Source organism: Sinocyclocheilus anshuiensis, unplaced genomic scaffold (genome assembly GCF_001515605.1).
Source record: "Sinocyclocheilus anshuiensis isolate Anshui unplaced genomic scaffold, SAMN03320099.WGS_v1.1 scaffold1830, whole genome shotgun sequence".
Lineage (NCBI taxonomy): Eukaryota > Metazoa > Chordata > Actinopteri > Cypriniformes > Cyprinidae > Sinocyclocheilus > Sinocyclocheilus anshuiensis.
In genome coordinates, this window is record NW_015546014.1 from 706278 (window position 1) to 717154 (window position 10877).

Here is a 10877-nt window from a genome sequence, read left to right on the forward strand (position 1 = left end):
TGACCTCTTTCACTCACTCTTTATTTGCCAAGCTCAGATGGTACTCTCTCTTTCTCCTCTTCCGCTTTCATCCATTGTTTCTCTTTCTTTTACGTGCCTTCCTCTTGCCTTTCTTTTAAAAGTTGCACATTATCACTTCCCCCCTCCTTTACACTTGGGCTTTTCACTTCGGCCAATCACAAAATGTACTTAACTGCATTTGCACACAAAGCACTGCTTTTATCATGCATTACATTTCCTCTCCTCTGTCTCGCACAACAAGAGAGCACTTCTTTCTCTTGTGCTCTGATGGTCTAATAGGATATTCTCACACAGAAAAGTGATGCTCTCACTTAAGGACTCATCTTGTATTGTTAAATAGGTATATGGGGATGTAGATATACTTATGCTGGATACTTTGAGGACATGTTTCGAACACTTTTGGTGCAGACCCAAGTCTGTTTGGTTGTGGTGAAACTGATTTTCCAAGCTCGGCATTGAGTTTGCTTGAAAAAGTGTTCTGGGATAACTTAGGAATATGTGAAATTTGGTATGGTTCGCAAATGGTATGAAAACAGTCCATCTTAATTCACAGTCATGTAACATACAAGGATATCTTCTAGTCCAGATTAGTGATTTAACATACTATTTACTTGTAGAAATTCAGCCTAGGCTTGCAGAAATGAAGTCAGTGTTCACTGGAGAGCTCTGAAGTGAATGGGAAAACAAAAGTGTAGATTGTGACCGGGAAAACCTTGTATGTATGATCCTTGGGTAAGAATTATAATACTGTATCTCTTTGGATGTGGTTGCAGAGCATTTGCCACAAATTCCAATTTACAACCAAGAGGAGAAAGCAAAGGAACACAGGAACATGGATTGCCTCTGCAACTTTGTCAGGTTTGGATGCAGTTGTGTTTCCCAGAGCAGAAAGCAAGACTCTTTCTAAAATAAAACTTCAAAACAAAGCCCCATCTGGAACAAATAAAAGCTAATGTTTAATTAGAGCTGGGGAGAATGTCTGATCGTAATTTGGGGGAGGATAATTTGAAGGCAGAGTCAGCCGCAATTGTGTCAACTTTGTTTTGCTCCTTTTTTTTTTTTTTTTTAATGCATGAACGTGAAAGGACCCTTAGAAGGAAGCTACCTAGTTTTTTGGAACCGAGCTTCTGCATGCATCATGAATATCTGCGACACTAATGTATCTCTCAGCAATGTCGCTGTGTCGGCTATGATTATGAGAGACCTGTAGAGACTTTTTTCACATTTTTAGCATGAAGTTTCTACACAAGTGGGTGCATTCATTTGTTTTTACCAAACTTTTTTCCTGTGACGGAAACGGGTTCATTCGGGTCCTGCATCACTTATGCACCATGTACAAATCTAAGATGTGTGATGAATTGGACCTTGAAGTGGTTTCGGGAGAGAGTGTGTTGCGGGGAAGGTCGTAGAGTCAAGTTCATAATGTTAAACAGCTTAAACCCTTTGAACGCAACAAGCTGTAATGTTTGAATTATCGTCCTCAAAATGCGAGTAAAACGACAATGCGATGGTGCTATTTAAACAGCTTACTCTGCGACTTTAAGTCATTTACCTCGTTTTAACCTCCTTGATTATCGTTCTACGATCTAATGAACCATTAGAGATAATTCTGCAACACAAATGCCTTACAAGAATCTTGTGTAAGGTGTTTCAGAAACATCTGGCTGCATTCCACTCTGGATTTCCTTTGGTTACAATTCTTCTAATTATCTCTCCAGAGACAGAAATCTCATTCTCTTCAAAATATGTTTATCCAAATCAGAGAATATAACCATTCATCTCCACTGGGAGTCTAGAGGCTTTAGGCAACAGCAAAGTCTGACTGATTGATCAACAATTAGAAGCAGATAATTCTATCAGCCTGTCGTTAAATGGTTCAATCAGTCAAATAATAGATTGATTAATTGCCACAGGAAGTGTTAACGTGCAATTCAGGGTGAGACAGGGACTAACAGGCTCAGTCAGGGAAACACACACACACACACACACACACACACATAGATGAGTAGCACATGTATGGTGCATGAAAAGCAGCACTACTGACAGGGTGAAAACACATATCACCAGAGCAGCTACCACCTGTCAATCAAACCGCAGCGGCCCGGGCCACAAACAGCGGAGTGCCATCATTACCGCGCTAACCTGTGTGGGGGTGTCACTTCTGTCTCAGTCGCTTTTTAAACATGTATGACTGCACGTTTACACACACACATACTGCCTCCATACTGACTCTCCTCCCTATGGAGCTCAGTGTCACATATGTGAACTCTCCTATATCACACCAGAGCTGCAAAAGCCTTCATTTCCACCGAGATAAGGGAAACATTTCAGATTCTGTTTCAACAGAGGCACGACGCCCTGAAACTGGAGAATGCGTGAGTTTCCCTCAGCTTCTGTCAGCGCTTCCCGAAACCTCTGAACAGACATTTACTGTGAGCTCCGTCCCCTGGGCTCCTCACGGCCCTGTCATGCATACATACGGAGCCAGAGCTGGAAAGCATGAGACAGGGGAAAAGAAACCAACCTCAACAGTGGAACACAATGGGGACAATGTTGGATTTTGTAGAGCAGTTTTATTCAGTGCAGCTCTGACAAGAGTCAGTGGTTAGTCCATCTATTCTGACAATCCCCGTCCTGCTACACCAATAGGCCAAGCTATGCAATCTTTTTTTTTTGTTTTGGTATAACCCATTCAAATATGATATTCATAAACCAGATTCAAAACCACATTAAATAAAAATCTCTATTTTAGTTTAGTTTTCATAATTTGCGACATGTCCAGTCCTGCTCCTGGAGGGACACTATCCTGCAGAGTTTGGCTCCCATTCTAATTAAACACACCTTTACCTGCAAATCAAGGTCTTTAGGATTCTTAGAAACGACCAGGTTGTATCCAAAATCACATATTATAACCTTATGAAGTGCAGGTTGTTCACAATCATGCTCCCGGAGCCCCCCAACACAGCACATTTTGCATGTCTCCTTTCTCTCACACATCCATTTCAGGTCTTGGAGTCTCTACTAATGAGTTGATGACCTGAATCAGGTGTGTTTGATTAATGTGCAGTGTTGAGGGGCTCCAGGAATGTGGTTGGGGACCACTGATGTAGTGTACTATTCAAGGGGACAGCCATTAGTAGTGGTGTCTGGAACTATAGTGTATATTATTGACTGCAGTGATTCAGTCCCATAATGCACCTCAATAATGAATGTACAACTTATGTAGACTTAATGACTAGGCTAGTAGCTAGAGAAAACCCACGCATTGTGAGCATCATGCAAATTAATTACTTCATCTTGCCAGAAGATGCCATCTTCAGCATTACCGGTGCCCTCAGTGTCCGAATTCACTCATTTGTTTTCATTCACTCATTCAGTGGACTGAATTAGAGCAGTGGTTCCCAACCACATTCCTGGAGCCCCCTCAACACTGCACATTTTACATGTCCTCTTTGTTTGACACATCCATTTCAGGTCTAAGAGTCTCTACTAACGAGCTGATGACCTGAACCAGGCTTGATTAAGGAAACATGCAAAATGTGCAGTACTGGGGGGCTTCGATGAGTTGAATCAGGTGTGTTGGATTAAGGACACATGCAAACTGCAATGTTGGGGGCCTCTAGGAACATGGTTGGGAAAGACTGTATTAGATGAGTATTGTAGGCAATAGTGAATAAGAGTACATGGCAGGGCTCTTCAACTCTAGGGCCAGTGTCCTGATGAGTTTAACCCTAATCAAACACCCCAAACATGCTAATCACTATGTTACAAATTAGAGACAGTTGTGTTAAATTAGGGTTAGAAATAAAGTCTGCAGGACACTGTCCCTCCAGGACTGGAGTTAAAAGCCACAGGCATGTTTGTTGGGGCCATTTAGAATTAAACCCTGCAGGACATTGTCCCTCCAGGAACAGCGTTGGACATACACGGCAGTATCAGCTGTGTCTCAATTACCTCATTATGTGGTATTTGGTTTGTATTGAAAAATGAATGAGTGTGCACGCAAACAGCCACTATGTGTCCTTCTCACCTCAAATGTTATGATTTCTTATAAATGAGATCAGCACTTTAGAGCTGAGGTGCTTGACATGTACTTTGGCTGTCTGTATGCCAATCCTGAGCTGCACTGGTGCTCTTGGACAGCCAAATGGCACAATGACTAATTGTTAGAAGCCGGTTTTGAGAGCTGAAGTCCAGCACTCCACCGTGGACACTTGGCTGTCTGCTGCTTGTTTACTTTGGCAAGGACCCAGAACGGCATTTGTTGAGTAAAATCGTTGACGATATTTGTGTTTTTGAGGCACATTTGAGACAGACACAGAGTAGCTGTGAAGTATAACGTCTCCAGGCGATTATTAATAAAGTCAAACCTACTCAAGAGTGTCCAGATGTCCCACTCTAAGTATCCTCAAACAGATCTTTATCTCAGGACTCCCAATTAGTACAATGTTTGGGAATGTTCTTCAGCAGCTGTGCTGAGGGTGTAAGGGCCACTTTCTCCAAGTGCCGCACAAACAGACCATTGAATGGGAAGGCCCCTGACTGATGTTCACTTCATTGCTGTCTTTGTGAGAAGAATTTGAGATCTCACAGATATTCACAGACTTGAGGGACAATTTGTCCTCCTCACTCCACCCATACGAGCATATCTAAGGAAGCGCACAAACGGGCATGCTGGGAAATAAAGAAGCCACTGCCGTTTATTTATCATCTACCTACCAAGAACGAAAATTATCTTATGTGAGCAGCGTTGTTTGCGTGTTTCGCCAACAGGATGCACTGAATGAACCATCTCAAACTGAATTTGAGCTCTGAAGCTTTGCGAACAAACAGATATGGAAATGAAAGAGTAGGGGGTCACAAAACGTTCGAAAAGCTGCAATTAAATCCCTGGTTCTCCTCAACAGGACATGACACACAGTCACGTCAGACCCCACAAAGTCCAGCGTGAGGACGACTGTATCTCCGCATCGGACTGTCACTCCGTCGGACACACAAATGGCTATTGCAACAGTGGCAGAATTCTTTCGCTGCCAGAGTTTTCATATGCAAATAAGGGTTTAGACACGCTATGCAACACAGACCTTCCAGTTCTTAGACTTTTGTTCCTGTTTCATTCTTTCCGAGAGAGGATGGGAGGCAGTGCAGCTTGGCCTCGCCACTAAATACAGTTATTCAAATTCCCTCATTCTGAGTCTGCCTTTCATTACGTCTCCCGGCCCAGAGAAAAGTATCACTCTCACCAGGAGCCACATCAGGTAGCCAGCAATCCACTTCGTAGTTGTTTGTGTCTGATAGGAGACTAATCCTCGCAATCCCATCGGAGAGATTAAAAAATCCAACACAATTTACTATTCAAATTCAAAAAGAAAAGGATGCAAATAGGACCGAGATCTCGCTGCATGCTGCAGATGGGTAGCTGATCTGAAATTTCAAGCAAGTGACATGCAATACTTTTTAATCTTTAAAGAGCTACTTTTATTATCATATAATGATTATTCATCATGCAGTTTTTATAGGCTTACATTAATACACACAGAATATTTGTACTTTTAAAAAATGTATTTGACACACTGCAGGATCATTTGTGACCCTGGACCACAAAACCAGTAATAAGGGTACATTTTTCTAAATTGAGATTTATACATCATCTGAAAGCGGAATAAATAAGCTTTCCATTGATTTATGGTTCTTTACAGAAAATAAATTATTGTTCTTTATAAAATACAGTGTTTTTTTGGCTATTGCTACAAATATACCCCAGCGACTTAAGACTGCTTTTGTGCTCCAGGGTCACATTTAAGTAAACATTAAAATGGAATTTGTGAGATTTGTTTGTTGTGCTTTTCAGGCCATCAGTGCTGACAACTAAATATGCATCAAATGTTACATTTCTCATTTCACTACATATTCGTGAAACAATGTAGATTATGGTTGTTTGGATTTTTGGGAATAACATTTTAAAAACTAGTCCACTTGAAACTTAAATTGAGCAGTCCAATCTAAATTATACACTTTCTCTTATTCATTAAAAAACTGTAAAATTAACCTAAAACCTTGATGTTGAGAAATAAAACCAAACTCACTGCTTAAACCAAAGAAAAACGCAGACTTGTGCAATAAGTTGTTCCTGTCAAAGCATTCATCTCTCTAAACAGCAAAGGACAGTTCATTTCGTAAAGCAGTCGTGCAGACACGGGCCACAAAAAAAATCGTATCTTGCAGGTGCTTTTATGCGTTACTGTTTGGAGAAGTTCCTAACCAACAGATATTTAAAGAAAAACTCCCTATGTGCATTTGCCTTCAGCGGAGACTGAGACGTTTAACACTTTGAAAGACTGAATAACAGACGCACAATTGAGAGGGCGAGGACGAGTTGTGATGAATTGCGTCTGGCGGATGGGAGCGCATGGGAACCGCGTCTCCAACACAATGTCCAAAAACTCCCATCGCACCTCCTCTGAGATCCAGACGAACATTCAAAGAGCCTGCGAGCTCGGGCTTGATGGAAAGGTGTTTGAAATCTTTCACTTCCAGGAGTTTGCAGACCGCAAAAGCCCGTCGCTCTTGTTCTGGCAGAAGGTTCAAAGAGCGCGGGGAGTCCCGCTCCGTTTCCCCGCGTGACTGCAGAAGTGTTTCAAACTCTTTCATGAGGCTTGAAAGCATTTAGGAAATGCAAAGGCAGGTACCTCTGAGCAATGTCTCAAAATAGTGCAAATGATCCTGAGAGGTTTTAAACGCATCGGCTCCTGCGCGCATTTGCTATGAACGGGCAACTAAAAGCTATTGTCAAGAAATACCTAAAACATCTCAATTTTACGCGAAGTTCCTTACCTTGTTCTTTTGGGTTAAATCACTCCAGTGCGAAAGTGTCTTGATCGAAATGTTCTTTGACTGTGTTTGTCAGCAGCGCAAACGTGTCTAAGAACACACACGATGGAAATGCAGGGAGCTTTTTGGAGAAAGTGCACTGAAGTTGTTCCGGCTAGATTCCTTCAGTCGGATCCGGCTCTGTGCTCACGGAGTTTCTCCCGTCCCAAAGTTGGCTTCTAGTCTTAGTGGGTATCCAGAGTTGTTCTCCTGCTGTTCTCCTCTGTAGAGACTGAGAGTGAAGTGAGAGTCAGACTGCTGTGAAGTGTCTCTCTCTCTGAAGACCAGCCCACTCTTCTGACACAGCGCACAAACACACGGTCCTTACAGGAGTCAACAAGCTTCAGTGGCATCATGACAAAGACCTTACACTGCCAAAGCCTCAAGTATTAAAGTTACATTGTAGTTTTAAGTTTAATTGGTAACACTTTATTTCGATAGTCCACTGTAGACATTCTATTAACAGTAAGTAACTTTGCAACTACATGTCAACTACATGTCAGCTAGCAGTTAGTAGAGTATTAGTAGACTGTCTGCTTAACACTTTCTTTGTCAACATTCTACTAAACCTAAACCTACCCTAACAGTCTACTCTGAGAGTTAGTAGACATGTAGTTGCAAATGAATGAGAATTAGTTGACATGTAGTTGACATGTAGTTACAAAGTTACTCATAGTTAGTAGAATGTCTAAAGTGGACTATCTAAAAAAAGTGTAACCGTTTAATTAAATTTTATTTAAATACATTTTCTAAAAATATAGTTATAAATAAAAAGTTTTCAATATATACAATTTTGAATATAAAGTTATAAATATTTAAATACAATAGGCCATACAAATCTGGCAATATAAATCCAAAATATATAGTGGTACTTTGGATATAAATTTTTTTTTTCACAAAAGTTAAATACAGTTAAAACTTGAGTATAAATCGGAAGTAGGCCCTATATACATATATAGTTTATGTAGTTTATATTATGTATAGTATAATTGAGTATAAATATTGTGAATCTAAAGTTAAAAATGCAAATATATTTATATAAATCTAAATGTCACGCTAAATCCTAAAATATATCATTCTAGACCCTGAACATACATTTCTATATAGAATATAGAACCAAATATATAGGGATATCTGAATATATATATTTTTTAATCCGAAGAGATAATATGTGAATATAAAGCTGTACATCCTAACGTATATATATATATATATATACATACTGTATATATACTGTATATATATATATGCAGGTGTACATCTGAATATATTTATAGACACACTCATCATAAATCTGTGAACTGACATATCTGCATATCTGAACAACAAAAGCTGTTTTAAACTTTGAAAAAAATTTTTTATTTTTTTTGTTTGTTTTTTTTTCAAAATGGACTTTTCCATCTTTGAAAACTATCATTTGGTTGATCTGTGGGTTATAAAATTAGATTACTGATAATAACTGAATCTATATATTGCAGAATGTGCAGAAAAAGCAGCAAAAAAGCATGGTCAAATTGACGTGATAATAGGCATTATGTCTCAAAACCCAGTGATCTGTCTTCCTAGACAGCATTCTGGGCATCATTTCACTGGTCAAAAAGGAATGTGAATACAATTATGATCAAAATTGAAACCAGTCCTCATGACAACAAATATCAAATAAGAATAGCCTACTGAAAAAACTGAAATGCCTGTTTTTGAATTCATTTTTTCTCTGAAATTCAGGTTGTGTAGTAACCCTCATGTAAGCCCTTTAAGATTGTGTCCAAACATTTAAATGCACGTATGCGTCTATGCACTAGGTAGCACACTAAACTTCACAGTCAAGCCTCCAAAGGCCTGCTGAAGTTGTGTTTTTGTTTCCTCACACGCAGGATAGTTTACAGTAGTGCATCTGTCTCTCATCCGGCAACTCCTGAAGACTTCATCAAAAGAGCTGTGTCACACTGAAAAAAAGTCCCACGATGCTTCCCGTCCTTCTTTTTGTACTTGCAGTATTTGCATACTTGAATAGCTTGTGATTACCAACACACACGCAATTGTGGGGTTTGTTTGAAGAGCGCAGGCATGGTTTGTTTCTTTTGTTGGGCTGTTTACAGCGGGCCATTCTCTCCATTGCCGTCTCTACGACCCGTATCTATTGGAGGTGTGAAGGGGAGGTTTTAACCAGGGGAAGTAAATATTTATGAAAGATAACAGCAGCTTGAACAAATGCTCTCAGTGATGAATGGTCATTTATGACTGAATGAGTGTCTGAAGGCTTCGATCAGATGGAATGAGAGCGTTAAATCTCGTCTCTTAATGCTCCTCTGATTAGATCAGGGGCAATCGTTCTGGGAGATTTTTGTAAATCTTGTTTTAATTTCATACAATTTCATACATTCATCTGTTTCAGAAGATAATATTTGACTTCGAATGAGAGTAAGAGCTATGTTTCAGACAGCAGCCTGGTGTTATGAGTGTAAGTGCAATATCACCATCTAGTGGTTTTGTAGCTTTTCTAGTGAGAGCCGCATGATTCTGTTGAGATTGACTTCATATGTGAAGTCCAAATTTTCAGAAAGGCGATTGTCCATAAAAGTAAAATCATTTACATATGGGGTCAATTTGACCCTAGCAAAAACATGCCCACGTGAAAAAGAAGGGAGCTTAAGTGTATTGAATGTGCACTTGTAGTGAACTTCAGATCTAAAAATATATTGTTAAACTTGCAGATAATATAATAATGAAATATAAGGCCACTTATACTTGAAAAGAGTTTGCTTTCCTGACTGTTTCAACACACCTAATTCACTTTTTTCACAATTTATTTTACAAGCACATCTTAAATGATTTTAATAATATTTCTTTGTGCTTTTAAGTACTCTTATTTTGACTAACATACTTAAAGCACATGTGAATTAAATAAAGATTTGTACCTAGTGTGTTATTTGATATTAGAATTAAATTAATTGAATTGTACAAAATGACAGCGTCATCATTACAAATGTGTAATTACAAATATATTTAAATACATGACATACAAGTTTTAATAGAAATGGCATTAAAGTGTATTGTAGTTTACTATATATATGCTACATATGGCTACATTTATACATTTGGCAGTACACTTTAAACATATTTTAAAGACAATAGAAGAATGAAATTACATATAAATATGTATATGTATAAGTCCCACTTAAATGGGTTAAAATAACACTCTTAAATGTAACTAATTGCATTTCATATAAATTTAAAATTACATTTTAGTTTAACTGCAAATAGCATGCAATTAAGTGAAAGCAAAAATATTTTGCATGCCCACATTTAATATTTAGGTTTAGGGGATTTCAATTTAATTAACAATCACATCAAACCCTGTAAGAAGACAAAAATACATGATTTCCTTTAACCCTAAAACACAACACAATGCAATGCATTATTAAATATACAAGCAAAACACCTGTGGAAAATAAGATACAGAAAAATATAAATATGACCATTTTCTTTTTTGGTCCTTTTTTACAGACTTTTTAAAACATGAAGTTATGAAGCAGTAGCATTGACGTGATAGCTCAGCTTTAGATATGTTTTTGAGCTATAAAAGGCACCTCTGGGTCTTTCTGATTCTGAACAGAACATGAAGCATACGCTTTATCCCATTAATCTCCATGTAAAGGCATGTACTGCACATCTCTACCGACAGCCATTAAACCAAATCAGTCTGCGCAGCAGGACTCTGAGCCTTTCTGCTCATGTGGGCTCTGATATCTGTTCAGCTGTAGATACGGATGCTGCAGGAAGACACAGTGGATCTCAACAGTAAGTGGAAGAAGCTTCATGACGATAAATCGATAGCAGCGATGCTGGAGACAGAAAACAGAGACATGTTGAAGAGAGTGTTATAACACACACAGTGTAATCGTGAAGCACTCATCTAGCTCTGGAATGCTGGTCTTGAATGAGATGTCACACACACACACACACACACACACACACTCACACAC

The 10877-nt window shown here is 38.9% G+C and overlaps 1 protein-coding gene across 1 annotated transcript in view; it reads right to left on the reverse strand.

Moving 5' to 3' along the window:
* Window positions 1-7162, reverse strand: part of ndnf (neuron-derived neurotrophic factor) — an 18260-nt gene extending 11098 nt beyond the window's left edge. Inside the window, exon 1 of the mRNA XM_016499540.1 lies at window positions 6856-7162. The gene's annotated coding sequence lies outside the window, so the exon portion shown is untranslated. The remainder of the gene's footprint in view (window positions 1-6855) is intronic.
* Window positions 7163-10877: the final 3715 nt, after the last annotated feature.